This window comes from Crotalus tigris, unplaced genomic scaffold (assembly GCF_016545835.1).
Source record: "Crotalus tigris isolate CLP2741 ecotype Arizona unplaced genomic scaffold, ASM1654583v1 scf7180000020608.1315917, whole genome shotgun sequence".
NCBI lineage: Eukaryota > Metazoa > Chordata > Lepidosauria > Squamata > Viperidae > Crotalus > Crotalus tigris.
Window position 1 is genome coordinate 357,381 of NW_024098104.1, and position 18,645 is coordinate 376,025.

General features: G+C 52.2%; 1 protein-coding gene across 5 annotated transcripts in view; it reads left to right on the top strand.

Moving 5' to 3' along the window:
• Nucleotides 1-18,645, top strand: part of RAI1 (retinoic acid induced 1) — a 90,266-nt gene that overhangs the window by 19,713 nt on the left and 51,908 nt on the right. For 3 of the 5 annotated variants that reach the window (XM_039367971.1, XM_039367976.1, XM_039367969.1), the window contains exon 2: nt 8,381-8,473. The exons of 1 other annotated variant lie outside the window; for it this stretch is intronic. The gene's annotated coding sequence lies outside the window, so the exon portion shown is untranslated. Of the gene's footprint in view, nt 1-8,084; nt 8,474-18,645 lie in introns of those variants that run through there. One more of the 5 variants, XM_039367970.1, reaches the window with a different exon arrangement.

Sequence of the window (18,645 nt, forward strand, 5' to 3'; positions counted from 1 at the left end):
AAGGTTTCACTGCTTCATCTTCTCTCTGTCAGGAAATTCCTCCTTATTTACAAGTTGGATCCCCCTCTCCAGAGCTTCCACCTGTTGCTTCTTGTCCTGCCCTCAGGTGCTATGGAGAATCAATGGACACTGTGAAAGCCCTTCAAGTATTGGAAGATGCTATCATGTCTCCGCCGAAGCCTAGTTGTTGTTTTTTCACATTACCCTTCTCTAGTAGATGTTCTTCAAAATGGCATGGACCACCTTTCCCATCTTCTCACTGGCCAGGTCAGTGAAGAGCGTTAGTTGTAATCCAAACCTTCATGGAAAGAGTTGTAGTGTTGAGTCCTGGCCTCAATCAAGGGCCACAAGGAAATCCACTTTCTCTCCCAGCAGCAGTTCCAGTCGGTGGCCTTGTTGAGATGCTACAATGAAAGGCTTCTGAGAATGAAAACAGAAGCGGAAATTCACCCAAAGGGCCAGCTGTGCAGAGAAGAGGCTTTTGTGTGCCAGGGGCATCTCCTAAGTCCAACATCCCGAGCAAGATGCAGAATTGCCATTTTTCAATTTGGGGGCATTGGTGAAACTGGCTGGCTGGGGTCCAGCCTCTTAACAAAGGGACTTGGAAGAGAGGGGCATGGAGTTTTTCTGCTGAGACGCGATGCCCAGATGAAATCTGCTCTTTGGGATTCATATTTATTTATGTTTGCTTTAAAAAAATAAATAAGTGCTGTAGCAGTAGGAAAAGAATCATTGTAACTGCTAGAAAGTATGGTGTTTAACCGTTCTCTTCCCTGTGGCCTTGGGGAAGGATCTCCTAAGGGTTTTCCGTAGCCGGAGGAATTTTTCCTATTTCTTACACCGCTTTTCGAATCCTCCTTTCCCCCCTTTTTCTCTTTGCACAGCTGGGAATTTATTGGGGGGGGGAAGAGGGGAAAATTAGAAAGAGGAGGGGGGGTTCCCCAACAAGGAAGGGCTACAAGTGTTTTTTTTTTCAGAGTTGGGCCAAGGAAGTGCAGGTAGTCCTCAACTTACGACCAAAATTGAGCCCAGAATTTCTGTTGCTAAGTGAGACATTGGTTAAGTGACCTTTGCCCCGTTTTACAAACTTTCTCGCCACGTTTGTTAAGGGAATCACCTCAGCTGTTATCTTAGTAACATGGTTTTTTAAATGCATCCCGCTCCCCCCATTGCCCTCGCTTGTCAGAAGGTCGCAAAAGGGGATCGCGTGGCCCCCAGGATGATGCAACCATCATAAATGCGGGTCAGTGGCCAAGCCTCTGAATTTTGATCACGTGACCCTGGGGAGGCTGCGACAGTCTTAAGTGCGAAAAACGGTTGTAAGTCACTTTTTTCAGTGCCGCTGTAACTTCAAAGAGTCACTAAATGAACCGTCGTTAGTCGAGGGCTACCTTTAAAGACCCTGCCCCCCCCTTTTCCTAGCACGAGAGGGGTGCAGCGGACAAGCCCTTCATGCGTCGTGTGTGCATGAAGACATGTCTCTTGGCCAAGGTCACTGCTAATGCGGAGAAGGTCTGGGGCAACGCCGGTCCCAGGAGGGGGTCCCCCAGCCAGGAGCTCCATTTCTGAAGGCTTGATGAGGTTGGGAAGGAGCTGGTCTTAAAATTGGACGCCGAGGGGGACATTTAGCTTCAATACGTCGCGCTAGACAGAAGGTGTTTGTGCTGGCAGGCAACTGCTGCCAGAGTCATTTATGGCTGTCATTGCCTCCCATCCCCCCCTCCGGTAGCATTTCCCCCCCTCCCTCCCCCGAAACTCCCTGATGTGCCTCCCTTCTTCTTTTGATGGATCCAGTCCTATCTGCTGTGCGCCTGGTTTTCCAGCTCCTTGCTAATTGCTCCGAGCAGTGCCGTGCTCGGAATAAAAGGTGGCTCTTTTGCACCTCAGCCTCCATCTGGGGGGGGGGGGGGAAGACAGGCAGCCCTGTCTTTGGTAGGAGAGGCAGGAACAGACGAGGAAAGAGAAATGAAGGGGGCGGGGGCGGGAAACGGATGCCAAATCTGCCACCAGTTTCTGAAATCTGGAGGGGGCAGAAAAACAGAGGAAGGATGAAACGAAGTGTCAGTTTCCTGGTGATGCATGTCTGTACATGCACATGCCTTTATGCCCACGTTCGTCTTGCATGATTATTTTTTTGGGAGGGGGGAATGCATTGGCAGCTGTGGTGTTTTTGTTTGTAATTGTGGGTCAGGCGATGGGGGGGAGGGCTCCTTGACGGCAGCCCCCAACCAAGTTGCTTTTCCTCTTTTCCCAATCGCCCGCGTGGCCAAGTGCCCTTCTCTCCCCGGCCTTCAACATGCAATTGGGGAAGGTATTGATTTCCTGCCATTTCTTCTGTCGGTGGACTCCAGAGCAGGTCCCGGTTTAAATAATCATCGTGGCGATTGCTGTAGCAAGGATCGTTTTGAAAAATGCACACAAGCCAGGCGGCCCCGTTTGGTCCCGCTCTGCGTCATCCTTTGCTCGCCTGCAATAAGACCAATTGGACTCAGGAGGACTTGCTTTTGAGGAGACCCCCGGGGGGGGGGTTACACCGGTTAAGACCCCCAAACTCCTTTGAGATTAAGGGCCTCTTTCTCCTCCCCAAGGCCTCGCCTTGCAAAGGGTGTGATAGTACCCCCAAGCACCTCTGGGTTAGTTCCCGTGCGGTCCTTCAGGTGTGGAAAGGCACTCCTGCCCTTTTTTAGAGCAGCTTAAAGGGATCTATGTTTTCTTTTGTAGCTACAGATAGTCCTTGAGTTACAACCATTCATTTAGTGACTGTAAAAGGGCACCAAAAACCGACTTATGACTGTTTTTCGCTCTTACGACCATTGTAGCATTCCCATGGTCACCTGATTGTAATTTGGATGCTTGGCAACTGGTTCGTATTTATGACGATTGCAGCATCCCGGGGTCATGTGATCCCCTTTTGAGGCCTTCTGATAAGCAAAACCTGACATAAACAAATATATTTCAGTGTTTTGCCCAGCGGGAAGGACCTCTCTTGGGCCCCAGGCTCAGTAAGGAACAAACCACGAACTCTGCTGTGGGCCCTGGTCCTGCTCACCCGGCCTTCCCTGCCCCATTTCCCGGGCCTTCAGGTGGAGGGCAGGAATCTCCCCCGCCTGCCACGAGGACCCATCGCTCTCTGGCGCAGGCCTCTTTCCTTCCTCCCTGGAGGCTGGCGAGGATTAGCGGACGACTCCAAAGGCCTCCTGGATGGCGGCAGAACGTGACCACAGTGCAATTACCCTTTTTTGGGACGGATTCGTTTGGCAGTGAGCAATTTCGCGCATGAGCCGCTGGAAGCACCTGAGGGCACGGGGGGCTGGGCCCCTCCCCGGAGTCGTCAGAAGGAGAGCCATTTCGTTTGCATAAGTTAATTTATTTAAATGGAAGCCTGCTCAAAACGGTTGAGTGCTGAAGCAGGGCTGGAGGCAGACAGGGATCCATTTACCAGAGCACTGAAATATACCTCCTCGGGTTTGTAGCCGACAGGGAGGAGCTGAAATAAAACCAAGAGCCTCATTCGGAGTCCAGGAAGAAATGGGCACAGGTGGACGTGCAAAACTCCTCAAGCTGATACTGGACAATACCTTCACGAGGGCCGAGAAAAGCTAGGAGAAATGGTGGATTTCTCTGATTGACTGACTGACCAGCTGCTGTCTGCGTCAGAAACCTTCCACTGCGGGGCATGTACAGGCAGTCTTTGACTTATGACTTGATCATTTAGCGACTGTTCAAAAATACGACAGACTCCCGCACAAAAGGTACAGGTAGTCCTCGACATACGGCCACAATTGACCCCAAAAGTTCTGTTGTTAGGTGAGACGTTTGTTAAGTGAGTTTTGCTCCATTTCACGACCTTTTTTTGCCAGGGTTGTTAAGTGAATCCCTGCAGTTGATAAGTTAATAACCTGGTTGTTAAGTGAATCTGGCTTCCCCCATTGACTTTGTCAGAAGGCCGCAAAAGGGGATCACGTGACCCCTGCTGGGGACGCTGCGACCGTCATAAATGTGAATCAGTTGCCAAGTGTCCAAATTTTGATCACGTGATCGTAAGGACACTTGAAAGGTCGTAACTGTGAACCGTCACTAAATGAACTGTTGTATTATGACCTGGATTTGATGTTCTAAGTTCTTGCTTCCACGGTCACATGACCAAATTTTAAGTGCTCGGCAACCGGCCTTCATTGACTGATGTTTTCCGTGTTCTGTGGTCACATGACCACGATTTGCAATGGTTTTTTGGCCAGAAACTGGTGTCTCCAGTGCTTCCGGCTCGCCGCAGGAAATGGAGCAGCTTCCCTGGAGACTTTTCCAGTGCTTGGTAACCCTCAGACTGAAGAAGTTTCATAAGTTGAAGTTTCCTATTCAGTAGTATTCATTGCGGACGAGAAAAAGCATTGTTAAGCTGAAGGAAGAAATTGTTAAGAGCTACAGACTTTTCATCCACACCCTGCCCACTCCCTCCTTTGGCACCGCCCCCTCTGTGTGGCCACACCCCCTCACCCACCACTGCCTTTACCAGACTCTGTCTTCAGCTCCCCAAGAGTTGCCCAGCTGTTCTTGGCAGCTGCCTGTCCCCAAGAGCGCAGCCTCCCCTGGGCAGCTGGGGAGCTAGGTTGTGAGCAGATAAGGATGCCTTTTCCTTGGGGTCCTGGGGGGTCTGAAATGTCCTCCCCTTTGCAGAAGCCCCTCTACCCCGTTTTCTTGGCTAGAAAGGGGGAGAAACACAGGCAGCTCAGATTGTGCCTGGCTTTGCATGTCTTGGTGGGTCTCTTTGCAACATCTGTTCAGAATCAAGGCCTTCCTAAGTGGCTTCCTCAGAGCTCGCAGCAGCCTGCATGGAAATTGAATCCCCAAACAGCCCCCTCCCACCCACCCACCCGGCTTGTCTTCTCCTTGAGAGGAGACCTCCCCTCCCACCCTGCCTTGACCTTCCTCTGCCTCTCCTGTGGGCCACATGAAAGCCGTCTGCTCTGCTCCCCCCCCTCAGCCATCAGAATAAAAGGAATTCTAATAAACCGTGGGGAGGGGCTCACATTCACTCTTTCCATGGAAACCGGAGAGGCTGACCCCAGCAAGGGCTCTGCGGGCTTGATCCCCCCTCGGTCACGGCAGGAAGGAGAAGAGGGAGGGGGGGGGAGAAAGCTTTGGAATCAGTCTGCGGAGGAACCACATCAGTCTTGCCTCCTCCAAGGACAGCCTGGTGCAAAATGTGAGGCCGTCTCACTGGGGAAGAAGGGAAGGAGAAGCAGCCTTCCAGTCGGGAAATCCTGCTCCTTTCCAGAGCGTTGTGTGTGTGCGCGTGTGTTCCACCTCATTAGCCTGCTGGCCATGGGGTCACCGTGGCTTGCTTCCCGTCTTGGACCTCTGCTCTCCTCTTCCCTGCCTCTTGTCAGCTGCAAAGGGGGGGGGCTGTCTTCCTCCCTGATCTGTGGTCTTCCTTCTTCTCCCCAGCGCCCCTTTCTGGATCTTCTCTGTTGCTCCTTTGGTGCCCACCGTGGGGTGATCGATTGCAGGGCGTCTGGTCACCCTGTAGCCCGTGTTGCTCCCCAGGGCTCCTTGCTGCTTAGCTTCTTTCGGGGTTTGGAGAATCGGGGAGGGGGGTTGGGGGAGGGGAACTCTGTAGCCTGGGGAAAGGGCTTCCCCCAGTCCTCACCAGACAACAGGTCTGAGTTTCTGGGCCTGGCCTTCCCGCCTTCTGTTTAATGCAGGCAGTCTTCGCTTGGTGAACACTCATTCAGGGACCAAAGTTACGATGGTGCCAAAGGAGGAAGTTTGTGGCCGGCAGTCCTCAAAGTTGCGGCCTTTTAGCATCTCAGTGTGACATGATCGCCGCTTGTGGCCTTCCCTGTTAACTTCCAACCGGCGGAGCCCATGCAGAAGCCAGCAGGCACAAGTCGCAGTCACGTGACATTGCTCTTCACGACCACATGCAGTTCACTTAAGGCAACCAGAACTGCTGTAATAAGTGGGATGTTTTGCTTAATGACCACTCGCTAAGTGACAAAGCAGGAGCCCTGTACCATTTCAGACAAGAGGCTGTCCAGTCTCTTCTTGAAAACCTCCAGTGATGAAGCCTGGAGGCAAGCCTTAATTGTCCTCACTGTCAGGAAGTTTCTCCTTAGTTCCACACTGCTTTTCTCCCGGATTTAGTTTCCATCCGTTGCTTCTTGTCTTGCCCTCTGGTGCTTTGGAGATTAGGTTGACCCCCCCCCTTCTTTGTGGCAGCCCCTCAAATGGCTACGATGTCCCCCCAGACTGGTCGCAGCCGTTCTTCAGTCTTCCTGTGTTTTAGTCTCCAGGTCCTTGAGGACTGACTCTGACCCAGCTCTCCTTATCTGTGAATGGGATGGATTCCAACCTCCCTCCCCCCCCACATCCCCAGCCAGCTCAAGCTCTGTTGTTGGCCGTGGACCGTGAGGCTTCTGTCTGATGCATCTCCAGGCTTGGATGTCTGTAGCATCTCAATGTCAGTCAGTGATCCCTTAATACTTTGCAGACCCGAAGCTCTTATCCTTCTGTGCTGCATCCTCTTTAATTCCAGCACATCTGGAGACTGTCCGCTTTGGGGCTGGTTAGAACTGTAAATCTCTATCCCTCCCCCCTCCCCCCTGCCCTTCAGCCCCTTGGTCTTTGTTACTCCAAAAAGCACTCTGTGTGTGTGTGGGGGGGGGGGGTAGCAGAGGGCAGTGGTTAAAGCGAGCAGGTTGGATTTGGACCTGGGGGAACCCAGGTTCCCCTCATTCGTTGGCCCTCCTGGGGCTCTGGGGTTGATTGGGGAGATGGACAGGGTCGCCCCCTTCCTTGGAGGAAGGGCAGGAAGGCTGGTGAAGAAGAGGATGGTGAGGATGGTGACCCTCTCGATCAGGGGTCTCCTATGGCTTTAGTCCTGCCACTAAACGACGACGGGTGAGCTACCGGTACCTCTGCAAGGACTACCTGGGGTGATAGAGCCTGTTCCATTCCCCCCCCCCCCCGTGGGAGAATCACCCCCCTGGGTCAAGAGGTCGACAGTGGGGGAAGAAAGCCTTTTTTGCCCAATTTGGCTGGGCTTGGATCCGCTGGGGAGGAAGCCCAGCCTCTAGGGAGCGGAGGGGATCATTTCCCCCCCCCCTTCCTGCATCCCGTCCCGGCTGTCAAAGGGACGGAGGCTTCCTTTGTTCCCTCCCCCTCCCAGCCTCCTTTCTCCTGCCACTCCAGAACCCAGCCTCCACACCGGGGAAATCAGATGCCATCGACTCTCATTTGCCAGGACCCTGCCTGCACAGCTTCCCTCCCCCTCCCACGTCCCCCCCCCCCAGCTCAGAGATCCGAGCTGCGTCAGTCACTGCCTGCTTGATCTGCCTGCAGCTGTCCAAGCGATGCACAGCTCCAGGTGCGCCGTGCCCTCCTCCCCCAGGATGGGCCCACCCCTCTCCTCCCGCCGCCCCCCAGGTCCGGGACCCCGCTGACCCTCGAGAGCCGCTCTTTGGCCTTCCCGCAATTCTCCTCCATCCCTCCGCCCCCCCTCCCGGGCTTGGATTTCAAGGCGAGGGAGGGGCGTAGCGAGCCACGAAAAGGCGGTGGGAATTGCTCAGCTCTCGACTCTCGTTTTTTTTGCGGTCCTTTTCATTCTCCCCGACTCGCCTTTCCCCGTTCAGTTGCGCACGCCGTTCCCCGCTCTTCCTCTTTCATTGTGGCGTTCACCTTGATGCTGAACGAGGAAGGGGGGGGGTTTAAACAACTCTGCAGCCTTTTTGACCCCCCCTTCCTATACCGCCGCTTGCACTCCTCACGCCCCCAAGCCCGACGCACCGTGGGCTGCCTTGATTTCTGATTGCTATTCTTGGCACAAGCACACAAACACACACACACACACAGAGAGAGGTGGTTGGGAGCTTAGATCGCCCGTCACACGTTGGCAAAGCTGCCACCCACTCGAGAGAAAGCAGCGCGCAGTGTCGTCGTTGCCTCCCTTTGAAACGCAGCGGCAGCCGCGTCGGAGATCCTGATGTCTCTATAGCCGAAGTGCGAAGAAGCCCCCCCCCCGCGCTCCCTTCCTTCCCCTCCGGCTCTTTACCTCCCCCCCCACACCTCTCTTCTACTTTTAGCAGTCTGCAGCCAACCCATCAAATCCCCTCTTCTGCATGCGCGCGCGCGCTCTCACACACACATATCGCCTCGCACACACATCCGCCACTTCTTAACCACCGGCATTAACATTTCAAACTGGATGCTACGGGGGGCTTTTTTTTTTTAATTACCTGCTGTCTCCAGCGGTTTGTGAATAATATCTGTTGGAAGACCTCCAAAGAGCTTACGGAGGGAAGGAAGGAAGGAAGGAGAGCAGAGCAGAGCTGTATGCCGATTCTGCTACTCCCTACTCATCCCCCTCTCCCTCGTTCCTAAGGATTTAATCGGCGGTGGTCGCTTGTTTGGACGCGGGGAAGAGAAGAAGAGCTGAAGAGCGGCAGCCTGAAAAACGCTGGAGAACACCCTGCAGGTACTGTGGAAATTGGGGAGGGGGGAGTGGGGGGAGGGGAGACGGCCCTTGTGAATGCTTTGAGGCTCCATTGGTGGGCCTGCAGAAATGCTCCCCGGTCATTCATTCATCCCTTCATTCACTCCCTGGTTCCCTTGTCTTCTTCCGCTGATGCCATTTGCCACTGGAGTGCGCTTGGGGAGGCGAGGCGTTGAGAAGAGCAACTCAGGGACGGGGGGGGGGAGGCGGCTTCTGGGCGCCACCTCCCTCCCTCCCTCCGTCTCTCTCTCTCTCTTTCTCTCTCTGGGGCCAAAGAGGGGCTGGGCTGGAGGGCCGGCGGGATTGGGAATGGGATGCGTTTGGGGGGGGGGGTCCTTCCCTTCGCGCGTCCGTGTAAAGCCGAAGTTTGTCTCGGCAGAGGTGCCTTTCCGGAAAAAAAAAATGGGAAGTTTAATGGCTGTTACATCCCTGGAGGTGAAGATTTTTAGAAGGAGCCTCGGCGGAGCTCTGGAAATGTTGCCCCGGGATAGCCCAATTCTCATTTCCCAGGGCAGCAGTTTTTGTCTCTCTTCTCTCCAAAGACCAGGGATTTTAGCTAGGGTTGGTCAGGGACCCCCTTCTCCCCCTTGGAGCGTGTGTGTCTTTCTGTTCCCTGGCAAATATATCCCCCCACCCACATCCCCTATTTGCCCCCTGCCTCTTCCCATAAAGAGATGGGCTTTCAGAAAGGCAAACCGGAGAATCTCTGAGAGGATTTTTGTGGTTGTGAGAAAGAATCTATCTATCTATCTATCTATCTATCTATCTATCTATCTATCTATCTATCTATCTATCTATCTATCATCTATCTATCATCTATCCACCCACCCACCCATCCATCCATCCATCCATCTGGGGATCAGCAAGATTCCTTCCTGTTTTTAAATCCTTGCCAGCCTTTTCTCCAGCTGGGAAAGCTGTGCAAGGTGGGATGGCTGCAGCTCCCTGGAACATTTCCTCCCGAGCCGTCCCATTAAATCCAACAAAGTGGAACGGATTGTGAATTGCAGCCCATTGGTTTGCGTGTTTGTGCCCGGGCGGGGGTGTGTGTGGGGTGTGGATGTGATTGGAATGCCTAATGTAAATCTGGAGCTGTGTGTGTGTGTGTGTGTGTGTGTGTGTGTATCTGTACTTAATTGCCTTGCTGTTGGTGGAGAAATGGGAACGTTGAGGACCTTTGGGACCGTTTGCAGACCTTTATAGACCTCTATGGAGATCTTCGGTCATCCAGGTCATGGCTGTCCCAGAGGTGCTTTTTCAAAAGGCAACTGGACTTTGTTTACAGAGTCCAGCTGCAAAGTCCAGGTAGAGACAGAGTCCCATTACCTTTTGAAAAAGCACCTCTGGGACCTTTATGGATGGTATTAAACTTTGGGGAATGCCAGCCAGTTCTCAAAGACTCTTCAGAGGTGAACAAGTTCCTCACTGGAGTGAAAAACAGTCTCAGAGAAGGGGGATATGACATTGTTTGTGGGCCAAGTGTACTTTGGGGGTGAGAGAGGGGATATTTCCTCTTATTTCCCCCCCCCACCCCATCCCCCATTCGCCGTATTTTTCCGGATTTTTTTTTCCAGGAGATATTTAAAAGATAGCTGTGTACGGGTTTTAGAGCTGGCAGTTTGTTCCCTGTGGCTTCTGTGTAGGGAGGATGGTGATGGTGACTTAATAGGAGGATGGTTGAAGAAGAGGAATATATAGCAAGTTTTCTCCTTGCTGGACTCGGAATTAGACCAAGAAAGTCTGGGTTGAAATTTCTCCCAGAGGGGGAGCCTCTACAAGGTCTCCTTCTAAAGTCATCATTGTTCAGTCTGTCCTACCTCGCAGGACAATTGCAGCTAGAAAATAAATGCCTGCCCGTAATCATCCCCCATGGAGCTCTACAGGTAGTCCTCAACTTACGACGGTTAATTTAGTGCCCATTCAAATTTAGAACGGCACTGAAAAAGGTGACTTAGGACCGTTCCTCACACTTACGACGGTTGCAGCATCCCCAGGGTCACATGATCAAAATTCAGAGGCTTGGCAACTGACTCGTATTTACGACTGTTGCAGTGTCCCCAGGGGTCACGTGATCCCCTTTTGCGACCTTCGGACAAGCAAAGTCAATGGGGGAAGCCCGATTCACTTAACAACCGTGTTACTAACTTACCAAATACAGTGATTCACTTAACAACTATGACAAGGAAAGTCGTAAATTGGGGCAGAATTCACTTAACAAGTGTCTCACTTAGCAACAGAAATGTTGCGCTCAGCTGTGCTCATAAGTCAAGGACCACCTGTATTCAAGTTCTTTAGAGTAGCTGTGAATGGGAGAAAAAGATCCTTTTGTGCATTTTCTGTGCATCACATCCTCAAGAAAGTCCAGTTGGGTTCACAGTCTCTCACAACCCCTAATCTCAGCTTAGGATAACAAAACTCTGGTCCTGGGCAGGCTCAGCCTGGAGAAATGAGGCCGGCGGCAGCGTCTCTGGACAGTTGTTTCACCTAACACAAAGACGCAACACATCGTTTCCTGCCAAGGGCACAATGTGTGGTCTTCTTTCCACCTTGTGAAAATGCAGCTCCAGTTGTAACATCCCAGGTTTAGCCATAAAAGGAATTTTGACTTCACGTGTTGTATGAACTTAGCCATTGTGGTTTCTCCATCTTGATTTATTGCCCAGCTTATATAAATCCCGGCACCTGTGATTTATAACCAGGGATGGTTTTTCCAAAAAAGACGGTTCTTTTTTTTTTTGGGTTTTGTTTTTCTAAATATAAGCCAGACCTTATTCTTGCTTTCCCCCCCTCCCCATGAATCTGTTTGATAAAAAAAGAGGGCTAGGTGGCTTAGTAACTACTGCTGAAGGGTATAAAAATGCGAAACTTTTTTCCTGTTAAAGCGAATGGGAGAAAACCTATCACGGCCAGCCCTCGGCTTACAACAATTCATTTAGTGACCTTTCAAAGTTACGATGGCACTGAAAAACGCGGCTTAGGGCCATTTTTCACACAGCCCTTGCAGCAGTCTCCGTGGCGATCAAAATTCAGACTGTTGGCAACTGACTCATCTTTGTGACGGCCGCAGAGTCCCGGGGATCACGTGTTTGCTTGACCCTGGGACCACTGTAGCCGTCATAAATGCGAGCCAGTTGCCAGGCATCTGAATTTTGATCACGTGAGCCCGCAACGGTCATGTGAAAAACGGTGAGGAGTCGCTATTTTCCAGGGCCGTCTTAAGTCTGAGCAGTCACTGAATGACCTGGGGCAAGTCGAGGGCTGCCTGGACCTGCACAGGGTTTACCTGAAATGGGAGATGCTTTTGGATTTGAGAGATCCCTCCTCTGTTCTCCAAAATCCAATTAAGCAGAAATCCTTGGCTGCTCTTGCCTTATTCTCCATAAATGAGAATTTTAAAGCTAAAGTATCTGCAGGAAAAACAAACAAAGAAAACAAAACAAAAAGAAACACCTTCCGTTCAGGTAAACAGAGCAGCTGTCTTCCTTGGTCCAGATTTTAAGCCAAAGGTGTCCAGGCAGGACTGTGAAACTCAGCAAAGCTAAGGTGTGTCTTTTTTGGTCCTTCTGGATTAAATCAGAGTTGCGCGTGCGCACGCACACACACACATCTTTTTAGAAATGTTTCTTTGCCACCTTCTTGGGGATCTCTCTGGTTTGAATGAGTAAATGGCTACTTAGGAGGAGGAGGACTTGAATTTGTATGGTTTTTCCTTTCTCTCTCTCTCTCTCTCTCTCTCTCTCATGACGTTGTTTGTTGCTATTTCATAATAAAGTGGGATCCGGGAGGGCAGGAAGAAAAGGGATGGGGGAGGGAGAGACGATTTATATTGGGCCTAATAGATTCTCAAGGGGACCCTTGGAGATGAAAGCCAAACGGAGCCCCCATCTCTTGCATTAAAGATGCGAGCAGCCACGCCGGACCCCTCCTCCCTCCCTCCATCTCTCTTTTCTTCTCTTAAAGGGGGCTTTATAATGAATGCTCTAATAGAAGATTTTCAGCCTCCTGGGATGGCCGCTGGGCTGTCTTCGGCGTTTTGCATGGCTGGGGGGGGGGGGAAGCCAGGAAGGACTGAGGAAGGGGGGAGACTTAACAGATCCCCCCCCCATCCTCTAAAGGCAGCCCTCCAGGACATTTCCAAGAGGGAGGGTCAAGAGAGAGCCCGGTTAGGGCTTCCAGGATGCTTTCTAAGGAGGACCCATGAAGGGAGCTTTCTCACACCCCCAAACACACACCAAGTGCCCAGAGCTAGACTGCCCCTGGATATGGCAGGCCCAGCCTTGGTCTCACGGCTCGCAGCTCTGAGGAGTCCCTGGAGGGAGGCAAAAAGACGGGTGGGCCATGCTGGAATCAGTGATGCCAATCAGCAGTTGCCATTTGTTGCAAATTGGCAGAGTTGGTACCAATTGCAGCATTTGGCTAATCAAACTGATTAGCTGACCCCATTTACCTAACTTGTCCCGGTAGTCCTTGACTTACGGCCATCCATTTAGTGACCATTCAGAGTTACTGAAACAAAAGTGACCTACAGACGGCCCTCGCACTCATGACACGGCATCCTCATGGCCATTTGATCGGAAAACTGGGCGCTTGGCAACCGGGGTGTGTTTAGGACAGTGGCAGCATCCCGGGGTCACGCGATCACCACGTGCGATCGCCCCAGCCGGATTCCAACAAGCAATGGGGGAAGCCAGGTTCGCTTAATGACCACAGCCACAAGGTCATAAAATTGGGCTTGACTGACTTAAGAACTGGAATTTCTGGTCCCGACGGAGGTTGTAAGTGTGAAGACTGCCTGCAGCCAGCCGAGTGAAGCGTTTTGGCTCGCTGGCTTTCTCCTGGTTGAAATTAAAATTTGATAGGGAGGGAGAGCTTGCCTGTTGCAGCCAAGGCCAATTCTGAGTAGCTGACATGGCCTTTTTATGTATACCGGGTTCAAAAGTACACAGATAAGAGCGAGGTGCGGCAACTGAGGGGATGGCCCAGAATTCTTTGGGGAGATAACTCCTGTAAGTGAGCCAAGCTACATGCGTATCTGGCTCCCCTCTACCTTTGATCTACTGTCACATTTTGACAGCTGGCTGGGGAATTCTGGGAGTTGAAGTCCTCCCATTTTAAAGGTTGAGAAACTCTGTTCTACAGGGAGAAAGGACCACGTTCAGCAGCTGGCTCCCTTCTGGTTGGAAGGAGATGAGTTTGCTCTCTTCTTAGCCAGCCCAGGACCAGCTGAAGAGCTGGATCGGACCTTTCCCCCCCTTCCGGCTCCCTCCCCTCTCCCCATGGCCCCTGGGGAGAAAAGCCACAGGGCGAACACTGGTTCTCCTCCGCTCCCATCCCACAAGAGAATATGGGGCTGGAGCTGATCTTGTCCGGTCCCAGAATGGCCTGGTCCTCCAAGGACCCCAAAACAGAGCCGAAGAGATGGCCGAGATCCAGAGCAAAAGGCAACATGGGGAGAAGGGATCCCCTGGGAATCCACATTTCCCCCCTGGAGTAAATGCTGCTGGGCAAAATTGAGAGGAAGGGGAAGCCGCTTGGTAGGAATCCCGGGAAAGGCTGCATCCTTGGGAAAAGAAAACTTTTTCAAAGTCTTTTGGATCCTGAGCTTCCCAGGGAATCCTGGTGGGCAGTGTCAGGTAGTTGGAGAAAAGCTGCACTGGGGACCCTCCAAGTGGTCCCAGAGTGGGGAGGGTCTTTGCCCTTCTCCAGAGCTCTCTTCCCATAGGCTTGACCAGAAGATCCCCCCCTCCCAAGGCCTGGGGGGGAGGGTGTCAAATGGCTGGACGTGTGGCGCAGTTGACAGTGGCTCTCAAGGTGGTACTTAGCAGCTGGTGTTGTCCCTGTCAGCTCACACTGAGTGTTCCTGGAGAGAGAAAAATGGCTGCTGCCTCCCCTCCCCTCCCCCGTCCAGAAACCCCTTCGCCAGAAGGCAGCGAGGCCATTAGTCTCCAATCTGTCTCCAGCCCCAGGCAAAGCTCCCTCCTGGACTGGCGTCCTCCTCTTTGCTGCCAGGACAGGAAGAACAAACCTGGTTTCCAGCGGGACTGTGTTTCTCCAAAAATGGTTGGGCAGCTGTGGGGTGGGCTAGAGGGCTGTAGTCCTGGGGTGAGATAGGGAAGGAGGCAGGAGTCATGCAAGGATGCCCCCCCATGCCTTCCTCTTCCTTGGGGGGTTGGGTGGCTTTCCTGGGGGCCGTGCGGGCATCGTCTGCTGCGGGTGGGATCCCATCTGGGCTGGAATTGAGGTGCCCACGAGGGACGACTGAACGCATACATCTCCACGCCACTTTCCCTGCTCCGGGCTCTCTCCTCTGCCGGTGACTGATGACCCTCTTTTCTCCTTCTCCTGGAGGGAGCAAGGATGCAGCCCCCGCCTCCTTCCCCCACCCTGCCAATTCCCCTATAAATGGTCATCATTAAGATCCTCGGGCATCCGATTTATTTTGCTTTCTGTCTGGCTCAGCCTCTTATACGGAAGGAAGGAAGCGCAAGCAAGCGTTGGAAGAGAGGGAGGAAGGGAGGCAGACACACTCGGCTGCACAGCAGAGGGAAAATGAGCACGGGGGAGGGGGGGAAAGCCAAGGGGGCCTGGGCGAGACAATCCATCAATCCTGGGGGTCCAGGCGCCTCTGCAGTGGCCAGAGCCCAGGGCAAGGAGGTCAAGAGGGTGTAGACCTCTGCTGGCAGGTGTTACCTGCTTGGGTTTACTGAAAGCTACCCGGGAGCCTGGGAAGAAGCAGTGAGCTAGGTGTGGAGGCACGGCCCAGCCTGGGAGGGGGGTCCTGACTTTCTCCGAGGCCAGCTTCCGGATGTGGCTCAGCTCTAGAATCTGGCAATGGACAGGTAGACTTGCACTCCACCTGTGCTCAGTTATTTATCAATCTGCAATTTCTGACTATGAGCAACAACTTCCTTGGAAAGGAGCTACTGAAACCTGGCTTGTCCCTGGACAAAATCAATCCCTGAAGCAGGGAGCAAAGGCAGGCGGCTGGACCTCACCATCCACAATTCCTAGTCTGAGGATTTTGAGGAACTGTCGTCCCCCTGACTGGAAATACCACGCTGGGGTCTGGAGGGCTGCCCCAGCAGTGGGTTGTTTCTACAATGCCACCCTGCAGGACCACGACGCTTCCTGTTGGCACAGTTTTAACCTTGGTTATGGCATTTTTCAGTGTGACTGAAGGGACGTTCTTCTTTTAAGTCAAAGAGCGTTGAAGGACAGCAGGAAGGGAGAAAGCAGAAATACCGAGGTTTTCCCTAAGCAAAGTTTCCATTTCACAGCTACAATAGGAAAGTATTACCTGGAGCTGGTTTGGATTACTGGTGTTTTTCCCGAGCTTTTTTGCATCGAACCAAACAGCCCCTGAGTCGGTGGGTAGAGCATATTATCCACAAGGTTATCGGGCAGGGGGTTCCCAGACCCCTGACTCTTTACAAGAAGAACTGCGTCTTATCGACAGTAACCTCCAGCAAGGTATCAGATTTGAATCTGAACCTGAGGGGCCCCCGGCAGGCCCATCTGACAGATGTTGCGTCGCATCACGAGTTAATTGGCTTTTTTCTTTCTGGCACCCGATTAATGAAGGGCTTTTTGCAGATGTAAGATGGCGACATGGTTTATGGGTCACTTTGTCTGCCACTAAAATCTGTGACGGGAGAGGTAGGTGACGTCCGCATGAATGAAATGCAACCAGATTCTTCCTCCTGTCCTTGGCCAATGGGACTCATCCATCCGTCCTTCCCGGTGGCAATTCCTGTTTCACACGCTGCTGCTTTCACTGGCATGCAGAGAGACTGCGGGCATTCTCCTAAATTCATAGGAAAATGATAGTTGGGCACCAAGGGGGCCGGGGATAAACTCCTGGAGGGGTATGTGAGCCCGTGAGGATGGACAAGATTCCTTTGGTTCTTTGCCGAGGATGAGAAAATCCAATTAACAAATTTCAGTATCTGGAACTCCCTTCATCCCCACCTTTCCGAACTAAAAACAGGCTTGTCAGATGCAGATCAACCAGCAGAGGCCGGTTCCTCCATCTTCAAAGCCAGCACCAAATTGGGATAGTTCTCACTTAGCAAAAGCCTCATAAAGTGACCGTCTGCAGGGCCCACGGTGATGGAAAACTAACTTTGCCGCCAAGCCTTGCGTTTATAGCCTGTAAAAGTGAAGGAAAGAGGAAGGAAGATCATAAGCACCCACTTTGATTAATAACCAAGTTGCTGGTCTCCATTGTGGTTGTTAAACGAGGATGACCTGTAATGCAAGAGGAGAATTGCTGACTTTGTGCCTTTTTTGTATGTTTTCCATGCAACGTAGTTGTCTGTGGAGGGAATGCTGAGGGATTGGACAGGTTTTGCTGCTGCTCCATCCATAACAGGATAACAGAGCTGGAAGGGACTCTGGAGGTCTTCTAGTCCAACCCCCTGCTTAGGCAGGAGACCTGGCTGTCCAGTCTCTTCTTTAAAAAAGCCTCCAGTGATGGAGCACCCACAACTTCTGAAGGCAAGCCATTCCACCGATTGATTGTTCTCACTGTCAGGAAATTTCCCCTTAGTTCCAGGTTGGTTCTCTCTTTGGTTAGTTAGATTTCATCCGTTGCTTCTTGTCCTGCCTTCAGGTGCTTTGGAGAATAGGTGGACCCCCTCTTCTTTCACCCCATCTCAAGGGTCAGGGAAGGAAGGGAAGGAAGGAAAGAGGAGGGAGGGAGTGAAGGAAGGAAGGAAACAAGAGAGGAAGGAAGGAAGGAAGTCATACTGCTTCCCTAATTTCTCTCCTCTCCACCTTCCCTTTCATCTGAGTGAGACAGCAGAACTCGGCAAAGCTGGATCATTAGCTGCAAAGGAACAGCTGAGGCTGCTTCTGTAAAAAGGCTGCCTGATCCTTCCATCGATCTGCTTGATTTGGAGGGAGGAGGGGGTCAGAGGGTTATAAATTAGGGCTGGGGAGGCGGGCGATGGCCGAGGGAGGGGCAATGCCCCTGGGCTTCAACTGGGACTGGAGAGGAGGGAGGGAAGACAGAATTTGTCTGGGCAGCCCAGGGAATCGAACCTGGTGGGTGACCTGGTTGCCTGTCTTAGCCCGGTGCTGACAGCGTTAACAAATCCAGTTAAAAAAGCCTGATGACTCAGTTTCTCCAGAGGGAATTGAATGTTTTCTGTGGATGTTGACTTGGTAGGAGGGCTGATGTCTGAGTCTCCGGTGGCCCACATTCAGGAGGGATCTTTTTCTGATCCGCAGATTTTATTCAGAGTCAGACGCTTTTCTGTGCTCCACTACATGAGAGGCATCCAATATTTTTTTTAGAAAATGGGTAATCTTTCATGTGCTTCAGCTCCCTTCGCCAGATGCATCCATAGAGGCGGAAAAGCTGGTGAAAAGCTTCTGCCTTGCGATAAAATTTGGGGATCGCAGGAAGGGCTGCGCCTCCTGAGCAACTTTCTAGGCGACACAAGAGGGACTCTTCTTTTGGGGGCAAACACAGAAGCAACTGAGGGATCCCACAAATTTGCTTGGAGTCAAGTCCAGGTTGGACACTGTAGTTGACTGTCAGCAAGGGGTTCTTTGCACCCCGAAAATTGGGGCTTAGGTTACAAGAAGCAGGTTGTAAGGAGTTGGAAAGGAAGTTGCTGCTGTTGGGAGAAAGAATCTGAGCTGGTGGTTGATTTGGTTCCATTTACACCCCAGGGGTGCAATGTTGGCAACTTGAAGACCTGAAGACTTCAAGTCCCAGAATTTCCCAGCCAGCAAGAAGTTGAAGTGCACAGGTTTTCAAGTTGCCAACCTTGGTCGCCCGTCATTTATACTCAGTGTCGTCATAAGCTGACCTTGAAGATGTGGTTGTGCCCAGTAGCTAGAGGGTGCATCAGAGACCCCAGTCTGCCCACCCACCCCTCGCAAGCGCCCCATCCTTTCTCCCACCCGTCCCCACCCCAGCCCTGGCCTTGTACTTCCTGATTGGGTGCCACTGCAGGAGGAAATCTCCCACTCCCCTCTTTTCCTGTCACCCAACCCGGAGCTCTGCTGATAATTACTCCTCTTCCTTAATTGAAAATTTCGGCCTCAGCGATTTGAGAGAAGGGGCGAGGGCTGGAACCCGAGCAAGCATGACACAATCGGAGCACTGCGTAATGGGCCAAGAGCAAGGCCGGGGGATTTATGGA